Source organism: Vidua chalybeata, chromosome 7 (genome assembly GCF_026979565.1).
Source record: "Vidua chalybeata isolate OUT-0048 chromosome 7, bVidCha1 merged haplotype, whole genome shotgun sequence".
NCBI classification, from domain to species: Eukaryota; Metazoa; Chordata; class Aves; order Passeriformes; family Viduidae; genus Vidua; species Vidua chalybeata.
The window spans coordinates 39,201,639-39,215,213 of record NC_071536.1 but is presented as its reverse complement, the minus strand read 5'-3'; the positions used below and the strand labels follow the sequence as shown (position 1 = coordinate 39,215,213).

General features: G+C 39.8%; 1 protein-coding gene across 1 annotated transcript in view; it reads left to right on the top strand.

Moving 5' to 3' along the window:
* Positions 1–335: 335 nt before the first annotated feature.
* The window catches only part of BAZ2B (bromodomain adjacent to zinc finger domain 2B), a 111,050-nt gene continuing 97,810 nt past the window's right edge, over positions 336–13,575 (top strand). The window contains exon 1 of the mRNA XM_053947948.1: positions 336–458. The gene's annotated coding sequence lies outside the window, so the exon portion shown is untranslated. The remainder of the gene's footprint in view (positions 459–13,575) is intronic.

Genomic DNA, 13,575 nt, shown 5'->3' with positions numbered 1-13,575 from the left:
TTGTTGCTTTATTAATTTTTTTAACCTGAACTTAATCTGTAGGTTCTTAAGGTGGGCAACTTTGTTTCTCCCCCGACCGATAAAGTCATCATTAAAAAATGACCCAAGGCGGACTGGAACTTCGCGTCGCTGTGTGAAGAACGTGGGCTGTTCAGAACTTTTCGCAGCCCGAGGGCGGGCCCGCGATCCCGCCACCCGCTCCCGGCTCGGCCACGCCGCCAGCCCTGCGGGGAGCGCCGGCGGTGACGTCACCGGGGGCGCGGGGTCCGCGACCCCCTCCAGGGTCCCGCCGGCTGGGGGCGGCCGCCGCGCGCGCCGCCGCCCGCGCGCGCCCCCGCCCGGCTCCGGGGAGCGCCGGGAAGGGCCGGCCCGGCGCGCGCCGCCCGCACCGCGGAGGGGAGAGAGCGGGAGAGTGAGAGCCGCGCGCCCCGCGCACCGAGCGGCGGAGCTTCTCCCAGGTGAGCGGCTGGGGTGGGATGGCGTTCTGCCGCGCCGAGGCTCCCGAACCTGAGTAGCGCCCGCCTCGTCGGCCGCGTCCCCGGCGGTGCGTATCGCCCCTTTGTTGTGTGGGCCGAGTGCGAGTCCCGCTGCGGGGCCCTGCCCGGGCAGGGCTGCGGGCGGGAGGCGGAGTGGCTGCGTGGAGGTCAGTCCCGGGTTAGGGCCGGGGCCGGGGTGTCTGCAGACGGGACGGCCGCGTTCCGAGCGATTTTAAACTTTGCTCGTGGCCGCACGCCCGTGCTTTGGCCGGGCGGCGCCGGTCACGTCTCTGCCGACGGACGCCCGCAGCCTCCGGGGCGGCGCGGCGGCTGCTAGCGGCCACCGGGCGGCTCTTTTGTGTGGCGCTGTGTGGTACGCACCGCTCCCGGCGGCCCTCCCGCCCCGTTCCCCTCTTGGCGGCGGGCGCTGCCCCGCTCCCCTCGGTTGGGGCTGTCAGGGCGGGCGCGAGGCGGGGCCGCGCGGAGCGGCCGCGGGGCAGCGGCCGGAGCGGGCGATGCCCCTCCGCGGGCGACCCTCGGCCCCGCGCAGCCCCCGCTCCCGAGCGCGGTGAGTAGGCGCTCCCTTCTTCCCTTCCGCGGGGCGCGGCGCGGGCCGGTGGCGGGCGCCGCTCCGCACACCCGGCTCGCTGCGGGCCCACTCTGTCCGCGGCTTTGTGCGTGTCCCGTCCTTGTTAAGAGAAACAAGCAGCTGCAGCGCTGGGCTGAGTTGTTGAAATTTATCCCTTTGTGTATATTACAATATCCTCCATTTTTCTGCCCTCTAAACAACAAGCCTTTCGCCATCTTGGGCAAAATTTTATTCCAAAGTCTGACCGTCTCTTTTAGGAGGGAATGAGTAGAAAACCTGAAAGCACTTCTGGATAAGCATTAAAGTTTATAAGGGACAGATAGTGACGTCATGTAAAGTTTAAGGGGATTTTTGTCCAAAACTCTGTGCTTTCCCCTGGAATCCCTGATCTAACGTGTTGTAAACCGCACTTAAAAGAGAAAGGTTCCTAGCTGAGCGCGCGCGTACAGGGGACACTGCGAATAGGCTTCTTTATCTGCTGTCTGGTTTCATATCAGGAAAACAGTCGTACCCCCCCGCCCCTCTTTTTTTCTTTCTTTTTTTTTTTTTTTCTTTTTTTTTTTTTTTTTTTTTTTTTTTTTTCCTTTTCTTTTTTTTTCTGCCCTGGCCTTCGTATTTAATGTGCAATGCTTAACTGTTGGGTTATTAAAAAAACCGTTCTGAAGTTACTATGTTAAATAACTAATTGTCTGGAGATCTGCATTGGTTTTGTTTATGGAAAGTATTAACCTGATGTGACGTTTGCATGAAACACTTGGTACAGAATCTTCCCTGAGAAATAAACAGTGTCTTTTTGGCATGAGGAACATGGCTAAACAGACCTCCATTTTTAAATTACAGACTTGGAGGTATGTTTGGGAGCAACGAACTTATTAAGGTATATTATTAAAAGGTTCCATCTGGAAAGTACCTATAAATATTACATGTAGTTTGGGTTATGTTCCACGTACTGTATAATGTGTGTGGCTAAACATAGTAACTATACTAAACTCATTGGAAGAACCAACCCTACAACAACTCCTTACTCAAAACCTAACAACAAATCTCTTTTCCTCTGACTACAAGTTTTGCATCAGCTGTTGTGAAAGGGAGAACAATAAAAGGTATTGTTCAACATGTTAATTTGGTTGTCAATTGCTTTTTTTTAAATCTCAGGAAAGTTTTTCTGGTCACATGACCTAGTGAAACATGTAATTGGTAAGGCGTAATTGTTATAGGTAAAGTTTTGTTTTTCTATTCTTCTTCCTATGCTTGTTTGACATGCTCCAGATTTAAAGTCACACTATGGAGAACATGAAACTACTTGTATTTAATTCACGTTTTCTTTGTCTTCAGGACTGGGGAAAATATTGACAACATTTAACATAATAGCAATAAGTAATAGCAATAGCTGTTTGTACATCAAGATTTTCTTTCTATCCAAGTCAGTATTGAATGCTGTACTTAAAGTAGCCTTAAGGTTATGTTAGAACAAATGTCAGATGCTTACTTTATTTTTCTTTCCTAAATGCATCAGAAAGTGTTGCTGGATTTGCTATCTATTTCCTATATGTGTGAATGCTGAGTAAATGAAAACGTTTAAACAGTTTGAAAGCATGTACAGCATCTGATTCTAAATTATAAATGCAGTGAAGGTCTAGAAGGCTGGATTGGTTATAAGTGGTGAGCAACAGAGGATAAATAGTTTCTGAAATTGGCAGTATAGCTTTGACATCTCATAATACACTACATACTTTTTTTTTTTTCAAAATGCTGCAAAATCAGTAAACTGCATAATGTTAAGAAAATGGTAGCCAGGTAATTTTTGTAAAGTATGTGTAGAGAGGGCAATAGGAATTGTTAAGGAATCTTCTGTGTTCGAGAAATTATATGTTCGCTTCAAGCAGGTGATGCTGGTTTAATCACAGGTTGTACCAATTCCTGTAAGTGAGGGGAGTATTCATATCAGGTTGTGATGAAGTTGTTCATAAACAGAACTATCAGAAAAGTAAAAAAAAAAAAAAAAAAAAATCTTTAGAGGATCAGATATTGTTTCCTTTTTGTTCCTGATCCAAAGTCTGTTCTGGATGGCACAGTATAAGGTTTTGTGACTATTCTGTATTGAAAATAAACTGGAATTGTGATACCCTGTTCTAGTTCCAGCCAGGACATGGTTCATTTTTGCAGCAGCCGAGGGGGCATGGCCGGGACCCAGTAGTTCTGACCACCTTACTTACCTCTGTTCGTTGAGGGTGGGGAAGGGCAGGCAAGGCACTCTATTCCTTTTGGGGAGAGAAGGGCTCTCTTCCAAGTGAACCTAGGGTATTGTTCTTTCCGTGTGAATCTTTGGACGCTTTTTTGTAGTCTCCGTCATTGGTATTACTATTCGTTTTCTTATCTCATTGCTGTTTTCAGGTAAATTGTTCTTATCTGAATCCGTGACCTTTACCTTTTGTGCCTCCAATTCTCCTCTCAGTCCTGAAGAAGGGGAGGGAGCAAATGAGCAGCACATGGTTTCAGTGGGAGCACTGAATTGGAGAATACCAGTCCTAAACCATGACATACTGGTATTTCTCATCCAAATTATTTTCTTAAACTAAATTCCACTGTGCTGGGTTCCTTACAGGTCTGTGTTCCCACAAAAAGCTAATTGTTTTTAAGATTCAGGTAGGTTGTCAATGCCATTGTAAAATTTTTTTGAGGAGTGTGAGAGGGAAAAAACCCTAAATACATACTTCATACCTTTTGGTGAAAAATCCTGGATTTTCTTGAACATGTAATAAAATGTTTTGCATTTTCAAAAGGTAAACTAACAATATCTTTATATCATGGAGGGAAAGAGCATTGATTGACCGCTGTAGTATATCTGTTTGATCTTTATGCTGACCTTATGTTAAGAAGAAAGTTCTGTGAGACTGGCTTTTTTTTGTCTTTTTTGGGAGACACTTAAAATGCAAATAAGAAGGTAATAGAAGCCTTTCTTTATAGGTCCTGTTGCCCTTTTTCTTTTTTTCTTTGTTTGCACGTTTATTGTAGAACTGCATTGTAAAGGAGCAGATGTTTTGCAAAACATCCTAATGTGTTGCTTTTTCTTATGGGAGTGCATAACTGTTCCTTCTGATGCATCGATTTGACAGCTGGTTGATTTCATGAAACTGCTAAGAAGCCATTAGTGGTGTCATTGAATTCAAGTAGAACAGTCCCTCCCAGCTTGAACTGCAATTGTTAAGGTCTTTGTTGTTACTTTTCTGTTCCTATGCAAGACGTGGAAGATCAGAATTGCAAATAAAATGAAGCTTGTGCACCCGGTCTCATATCCCAGAATGAGGGAAAGGAATACCTCGCTGCTGTTAGTTATATAATTTTCTTATAATGGCGTATCTGGGAACAGGAGATCTTGATTGTTGGGAGGTATAGCCAACAATGCAGTTTCCTACACCCTTCTTCCCCCTCTCCCTCCAGCACATGAAGATTTTCACTGTGTGAACATTCTGTGTTCAAATCCCTTTACTATGATCCCTCTCCGAGACTCTAATGTATAGGTACCTTTAAATAAAAGTGTAAAAAATGGTGGAATGAGGGTTTTTTGTTTGATTTAAAAAAAAAATTATTTGTAATTTTTTTTTAATAAACAGACTATTCCAATAGAGTACTAAGAGTGATACTTAGTGTTTTCATCACACAGATAATTTGGCCCAAGGAAGATTCCCATAGTTTAAACACTTTTCTCCCAAGTGTGGATCAACTTCTGAGTTAATACTGTAGTTTTACTACAGTACACTCAGTGAATTATGTCATACTACATTATAAAGTAGTTTGTGGTTGTTAATTGCCACCACGAGGAACACTGAAACAGTTATCAAGGTAAGCAGTGATTTTTGTCATTGTTTAATAGTTTACAACATTCTGAATGTAGACAAAATGTAGTAAGTATAAGTTGGTCAACGTATTTTATAGAAATGGGAAGTTTGTATTCAAGAACATTATGCAGTATTCGGAATCTAGGTACAGATGATCTTCCCCACTGCATCGGAGAAGGAAATGAAACATCCTTTTTTAAACTGGCATCTATGCATTTAAAGATTTTTTTTTTTTTTTGTTATGCTACTACATTTTTACTTTAATACCATTTTTACTGTAAACAGCAACAAACAAACGAGCAAGGAATCACCAGAAGATTTGTCTGAGGATAACAGTAGGTTCTTATTAGATTTTTAGTTTGTCTTTCTTAGGACTTTAGGAAGGCAAGACAGTATTAGTTTCACTGTTACAGAGATAAGGACTCTTGAAGGGTGTAGTGTTTTACCAACATCTCAAGTAGTTGGTGGTAGAAGATGAAGAAAGAGCTGTCTTCACTGACTTTAATCTGTGGTGTGCTGGGTAGCTGTTTCCTCGAAAACGGAAATGCATGGTTTGTTAGCCCGCAGAGTAATTGCTATGGGTAGGTAATCAGAATGCAGCATGTAGTCATTAAACAAAACCGGGACCATGTATTCATTCAGCCTCTGTAGAAGGGCCGGGCAAGATGCAGTATTCTGCCATTATTTTGTTTCTTAATCATACAGTTTTAAGTGGAAAAGAGGTATGTAGAACATATCATCCAGTTAGCACACAGTTTCACCTATTAGCTGTGTTAAGTTCTTATCCAAGTTCTTTAGTGTTTAAGCTCTTTACTGCCCTAAATTTGCCATTATATAGTGTCCAGGACTTGAGCCATTCCTTAAAAAGAAAAAAAAAAAAAAAAAAGTATACTTTTTTAAAGTCCAATACAAAAGTTCTGCAGAGATTTAAATAGAAATAAATAATAAAAGTAGTAATTTTATGGTATAAAATAGATTTTTGTTTATTTTTGGGGAGGAGAAATTGTGATTTACTTTGTGTTGTTAGCATTTCATGAGACACTAGGTCTTGAGACACCAGAAAGAAACTCTTGGAGTGTGAGGAGGTCTTAATGCTTGTTTCACTTTTTTAATGTAGCAACAAGGAAGAAAGGATACAAGGATTTTCCCAGCTTAGTTTAACAGAATTAATTTATGTATTTGTATAATACCAGTTCCTTCTCTTTTTATAGAATATCTTTCAGATCATTGGAAAAAAGACCAATATCAAAACAAGTATGCATTTTAAAACCTTGTTTAGTGACAGATGATCTTTCAAACATAGTCTCTGAAACTTAGGAAAAGATGTGCTGGGCTTGTCAGTGTCTGTATGATGCCTGTTGCCTTTAATGTGAATTCACTCCTTTTACCTTGCTACCCATGTCCTTCAGGGCCTCCTGAATGTCTTGTTTTCTGTGTGTGAAGGACATAAGACTCCTTTGACTTGATGTAGGTCAGGCATTGTAAAGAGCTGAATGGGTTAAGCCTTGGTAGTTTGCAAAAAGAGATTGCAGAGATTTTTCTAGCTGCTGAGGGAGGAATCACCCAAAACCTTAGAATTCAAACGACTAAAAACATAAAGGAAAAACTACCTGAAAAATTGTTCTACCTGATGGACTTTTTACATTAGTAATTAGTGGGACTGCTAAATTTAAGTATTTGTCACCGGTAATGTTTACAGTGTAAAGCCTTGGGAAAGACGGTAGGCTTAAAAATAATACAGTGACTGATAATGCTGTTGTCTTTTGGAGCCTCACACAGAACTTAGTTCTGCTCTGGAAAGGATAATGAAAAATTTTCATTTTTTGAGTAATGATGAACCCTACCAGTGTATTCTTATTCCTGTAAATTACGGGAAGCATAAGGTAGATTTTCTTTAGAATATTTAATACAGTAATTTAAAGGCACAAAATAATCTGCCTGGCTGTTTTTGAGCTTGAACCTCAGTCCTGAGTCTTTTGGATTAGAAGCTAAAACCTTGAAATCTTCTGGAGAGTATTTTTTTTCTTCACTGACTACGAAGATAATGTTTTTGGATTGTGACCCTATTTATTAATCGATCTGTGTTAATGAGTTAAATGCTTTTCTAATGCTGAAAGATTCTTTCATAAACAATGCAGTGCATTTTACCAGATATCTATTTTAGAAGAGTGATATGTAGTATCCAAGTATAATCAGCAAAATAATTCCACAACCCGCTCCTCAGCCTTCAGTCTTTCTACAACAGGAAGCCAGTTGGACAAAAATTGTTGCAGTGGTCCATCGGTGCACAGGGACATAATTGTGGATTTTGCCCCATTTTTTGTTCTTGCTCTTTTCCACAAGCATGCACTCATTAATCAAAGACACTGTACTGCTGAGGGCAGAGAGGTTCATCAAATTGGCAGCTAGTTTGGTGTAAAGAACAGTGTGCTGAAGCTCTTAATGTGCTAGGACATAAATAAATCTTACATCTTTGTATGCAAACCCTGGAGGTTAATACTGTATAATTCAGTGTCCTGTCTTTGTTTTTATGATGGATGTTTTTAAGTGTTTGAAGCTTGATGCAAGCCTTCAAGCAGGTCACGGCAGACAGGCTGATTGGCTGAAGCATAAACTTGGCAAAGGGGTTTGTGTGTCTGCTGTGGAGGGTTTTTTTTTTGCCTTGGAGATCATTGTTGTATTGCCTGTGCTGTTGTAGGGGAGTTCTAAAGATTGACAACCCTTGCTGTGCTGATGGACTTGGTAATGAAATGCAAATAGTTTGGTCCTATTTGTTCCAAAGTTACTGCTGTTTGTATGTAGCCTTAACAGAACTAACATGTGGAATAAGCAAAAAATTACTAGGATTTCCCTGTAAAAATGGTGCTGGGATTTGGCTTTAACATGAACTGGTTGCATATTCATAATTTAAGAGCAGCTGGTTGCAGCAAGTGCATAGTCATTTGCAAGCTATTATAAACCATTCTACTCACACATGGATTCTGTGCTTGAGCTTTCTTTTTTATTGATCTACCTGCATTTGAAATCTGGTCGCTGCAGCCACAGAGGCCCTTCATTTTAGCTGTGCTTGCATTGTAGAACAACCTCTGTATTAAATATTTATTTTTAACTAAACGCTGAATAAAATGTTAAACTCTGAGCTTTGAAGAAACAAGGTGTAAGGGTGAGCAGTGACATACATCTTAAACATGAAATCTTGTTATGTAAAGACTAAAAAAGTAACATCAGCCAAGCTTTGTAGTTGTTTTGTAACATTTGTTGTTCTGAATAAGAAATCCTTGTTAGATTTACCCAATGTTACCTTGCTAACACTCTAGTTGATTTTTTTTTTTTTTTTTTAATGCATTGTATACCCAGGGGTTTTGGGGGAAAGCCAAGAAGTATAAAATGCAATTGTATTACACAAAATGAAGGTATAGTAAAATAGAAGTAAGCAATCCCGTTGAGTATCCCATGGAGAAAATAATGGATGTATTAGGAATGACTGTACTCTTATAAAGGTATGCTTATCTATTATTATGATGTGAAAAGTACATATTTAGAAATAATAGTTATTGATATATATATATATAAGCTGTGATGTAAAGTTGATCTCCCCGCATTCAGTTTTCCTTTTCAGTTAGAAACCAAGCTTATACAGAATAGTTTGATAACTTTTCCGTGTTTTTGTTTGCCGTAGTGACTGGAACTTTTATAAGGAGTAATATATTTTTGACAATAAAAGTCAGTTTTCCTAACATCCTTAGTTCTTCTGGGAATAAAAGGGAGCCCGAAATTCCTGCTCTCCATACATCATTTGATCCAGTACGTTGTAAGTTATTAATTTGTTACTAATTTATAAGCTGGCATGTAAATAGAAAGTATTGCTGAGCAAAGTTGCATAGGTATGGATCCAGGAAAATGGGAAGCCATTAAAGGAGGTTTCTTACTGTGTCAGTCAGCAAGATAAAAATATCAAAGAAATATACGTGCCTGAAAGAGTCTAGTTTTTCAAGCTGTATCAGTTGATTTAATAAAAGATGTTATGACTCCTTACAGCTCTGGTCTTGTCTGAGTAGTTACAGCAATTGAAAAAAGGATAAACTGAGATATGCAAACCAGTATTTTTCCATGTCATCTCTGATCATTTCTCTTTCTTGGAGTTACCCTTAGCACCTCCCTGCTTCTTTTCAATGTTGAAGAAAGAGCTAGATCAGAGGTAACCAAGACTACAACTGTGTGGTTTAGGAGAGAAGTGGGGTGAAAGGTTGCTCAATAGGTCCCTGGGGGGACCCAGCCTCTACAACAGTTGTAATGCCAGAAACAATTTCTTCATAGCACGATTGTAGGAGCTTTCAAAGCAGCAAGGAGAGTTCCTGTTTGGGTTTTTGGGTGCTTTTAGTTACTGAGTCTAACATTAGAAACGCTCCCGTTTTGGCTCTTTCAGTGAAATTACTTTACACAGGAGTCTAAAGAAGTAAATTGTTAAGGGTTTGGAGGGGAAGCCATGTGAAGAATGGCTGAGGTCTCCTGGTTTGTTCTGTCTGGAGAAAAGGAGGCTGAGGTCAGACCTCATTGGGGTCTACAGCTTCCTCATGAGGGGAAGTGAAGGGGCAGCTCTGATTTCTGCTCTCTGTGATCAGGGACAGGACCTGAGGGAACAGCTGTAGCTGTGTCAGGGGTGGGTTTAGGTTGGCTATCAGGAAAAGGTTCTGTCCTCAGAGGGTTGTTGGGCACTGGGCAGGCTCCCCAGGGAATGGTCGCAGCCCCAAGGCTGCCAGAGCTTCAGGAGTGTTTGAACACTGCTCTCAGGGCCAGGGTGGGATTGCCTGGTTATCCTGGGCAGGGCTGGGGTTGAATTCAATGATCCTTGGGGGTCTCCTCCATTGCAGGATATTCTGATATTGGGTGATTGCACACCCACCCTCCTCTTAGTAATCGCTGACACTTGGTTAACAGCAGACAGTGATTGAATTTTTTTTCACTGTGTTGTCAACAGAGACCGTGTTAAAAAGCTACTGTCCCAAAGAAAGTGTGAGAAATGGGAAGGAAGTTGAGATCCCAAGTCTTGACTAAAAGGAGTGAAATACTGTGGATTATTGAAAAAAACCACAGCAATACATTCCAGCAATTATTATCCTTCTGGCAGCTTAGTAGAGAGTGCCCTTGGATTTAGTCATACTTTAAATGTAACGGAGGATTTGGAGGATAGGGTTTTAGAACGGGTGTATATTTGACCACAAAATGGGTATGCCTCATTTTGATGACATACTGAAGTCCTTCTGTTTGGTGTTTTTCATGTCTTTTGTTTGTTTTAACTTGCCAACAACTTGACAAAAAATACCTAAAGGGTATTTATATAGATATATACAAGATATATACTTGCCATTTAATGGATGTAAGAGGGGTTTGGAGCATTAAATTTCAGAAAAGAGAAAAAATGCATACGGAAAGAATATATTACTAAAATGACAACAGACTTAGTAAGGGTCCTTTATTGTTCAGCCTTTAACTGTGGTATTAGCACTATATTTTTCTGCAGTTCTCTTTCCTTCTTTTCTAGAAGTGCTTTTCTGGCCTGATTTTCCCCCTTTAAGGGTTAGAGGGTATAGCAAGTTGTCTTCGTGGAACCAAATGTAGTTTTGAACAAGAATGGGAAGTACTGGTTCCATGGTAGAGGCTTATCCAGTGAGTTAGTTTTGAACTAGTTTTTTATGATTTGCAAAAAGCAGTGTGTTCATTATACAAAGAAACAGTCAAAGGGCATGCAGGGTAGGAAGGAACTTGCTCTCACTTACTTTAGGTTAAAACTAATGTTAAGTGCACCAGTAAGTGCAGTTATGAAATGCCCTTTTTTGCCTGCTATTAGGAACTGAAAGGAACACGTTATGCTATGTCATTTTCCTTTTATTTGTATGAGAGAGAGATTCAGAGCAGCTTGAAATACTTGCCTGGTTTTTGGGAAATGTTTTTCTATGTCAACCTGTTTTTGGTTATTATTGAGGTAAATCTATAATCTTTTGACTCTTGCAGGTGTCAGTAAATTTTCAGTGTTAGCAGTTAAGATGTTATAGATATACAGCATACTGGAAAGTTTATTGTGTTGATGTAAGTAGTTTATACAGAGCAGTGTTCAAATGTAGCCTGCAGTCTTTTTGCGGTAATGGAAATGAATTATGTGTTCTGAGAGATTCGTGAATAGTGTAAAGACTTTATGTTAAAACAAGTGTGGGCAATCACTTTTAAGAGATCTCTTGGCCTCTAAATGCTTAATTTTTATAATTGGGGTATTTTTTTATACCTTGCAATGTCTTTAAAATAAATAGATAAGCAATCGTCTTAAGGAATTATCTGTGTTATATGTTCTAGGAGACATTTGAAATGCATGTAAGTGGGATCTTTTTGTAAAGCTGAGTTACTTTTTTTGCTTCATGTGTCTCTTTCCCTTCAAGTACCTGTTGGCAACACATAAAGTTCTATGACTGTGCTTCATGCTCACCTGTTTGTCCATGTGCCTGTCCATTCCATGCCGTAACTTTTGTTTGTCATTTCTTTTCAAACATAATTGAAAATAGGCTAGATATTCAACAGTAAAATTCTACAGTTTTCTGAAAATTAATCACTGTATTTATTGAAGAAGATGGACAGATTAGACCTGCCAGCTGAGGAAGTGGTAGGGCCAGTATTAGTGTTACTTCACTAATGCCCCAAACAGTTCTCTGATTCCTCAGTGTGTGCCCACTGTCCAACAAGTATATGCACTGTCAGCATTGTCCTTGCCAAGTGGGTTGTTGAAATGGACTTGTATTTCCTCTGGTCTGGTTTATGGCAGTAGGAGAATGCAGAGGACCATCGTAGGAACGCTGCTTATGGGAGAATTTTTTCAGTCACCTCAAAAGTAACACATGAGGAGACCTGTAGTAAAAAGCTTTTGCGTGGTACCTTGTTACATACATGTACAGTAGAATGCAGATAGTGGTTACTAAATTTTACTTTCTTTGGATCAAAATTTTGTTCTCAGAATAAATTCAATATGATTTCAATTAGAAAATGTTGGTCACTTTTAAGTAACATGACTAGAATGATGTTAACATCTGTAACTACAAGCAATAAGTACTCCTGTAATTTCTGTTAGTGAAAATACCTTAGAATCATTCCCATGAGCACATTATTTCTTATTGAGGGCACACAGATAGTCTAGCACAAGTCGTGCTGACTTGTTATCTTTCCAGTGCAGTATTACATGAGAGAACAAGCATTTACATTTATGAAATGCATGCACATAATAATACACAATTTTCCAGAACTTTCATTTTAGTTGAGGGTTTTTCAGAACTGAAGTCTGTGAATGTACCAGTGCCCTGTGAAATGGATTGTGTGCATGTGTCACATGGATGGCTTACAGACAGCTGATTGCTGTTTGATTAATAAAATTAGGACTTGCTTTTATTGCTTCCTTTTTTAAGGACTACTACTTAATGTAGTAAAATATAAGTGAAAAATACAAGGTTTTAAAAGATATAGTCATAGCCATTTTTTAAGGCAAGTGAGGTGTCTGGCCTCCTCCACCTGCCCCCCCACCCCCTGCCACATATTGTGGACTGGATTTCAGTGATGAAGAAGACTCGGTGCCATCCTGTAAATTTTAAACTAGACTAACAAGAGTCAGACTTGTTTGTCAGATATTAAAAAGCCTGCATAGATAGCTACTTATGTTGTAGTATAAATCATACTGGTTCATTCATGTGGCAGTAATTAACTCCTGTGGATGCTAGAAAATAAGTTGTCATAGAATTGCTGAAAAACAGGTTTCCGTATGTTTTCACTGGTTGAACAGAAGTCAGGTGCCATTAGATCAGTATAAATTTAAATCTGAACAGGTGAAGTGTAAGACTACAATTTCTACAGGACTTGAACAGAAGCTTAGTTTCTTAAACAAGCCATTTAAGTTCCTTTAAATTTTTTTTTTCTTGTAAATAGATGATTTTATATATAAAAATCAATGAAATAACCAGAAGTTGCATTTTAAAAAGCATATGGCCTCAGGATGATTAATTTTCAACTTGCCTGTTGCTTTTTTTCCTGTTCTGTTTTTTTTTTAAATAAGCCATAAAGAAAAAGGCAAGAGGTCAAGTGATCAGTGATCTGTAGATATCAAACCAAAAGTGAGTTTTAGAACAAACTTGTATCTTGACCATCCTTCCTTCTAAATAAATGTAGTTTGTTGAAGACAAAAAAAAACAAAACAAACCTGTTCCATGGTGGATTTTTACTAATTGATTCAATGTTTCTTGTCTGAGATTCTCAGATACTAGTTGATACTTAGGGCAATATTTAAAAAAATATGTAGCATTTCTCTTGATGTTCTTCTTAGATGTACTTTGCATTCCATTAGTAGCAAAGTTAAATTAGTTTAGCAGCGGTGGAAGTTTCATTTTTGGGTTCAAACGCCAGTCTTTAGGAGCTGAAAAGTCAGGGATATTCTTCTAAGAAACAATTAATTCAGACTTGCTAGCTTGCTCTTGTCATACCCTGTAGTGGTCCTTTCCACTGAGATTTAAGGCGCTTTTTTTTTTTTTTTTTACAGTATTTTCTCTTTTAATCAGTGGACAATCAATTTCCTTTTACAGATTCCTAAGTTATCTTGTCAAAACTGTGTTCTTATCCTGAACTTGAAAGCTCACAGAGCAGA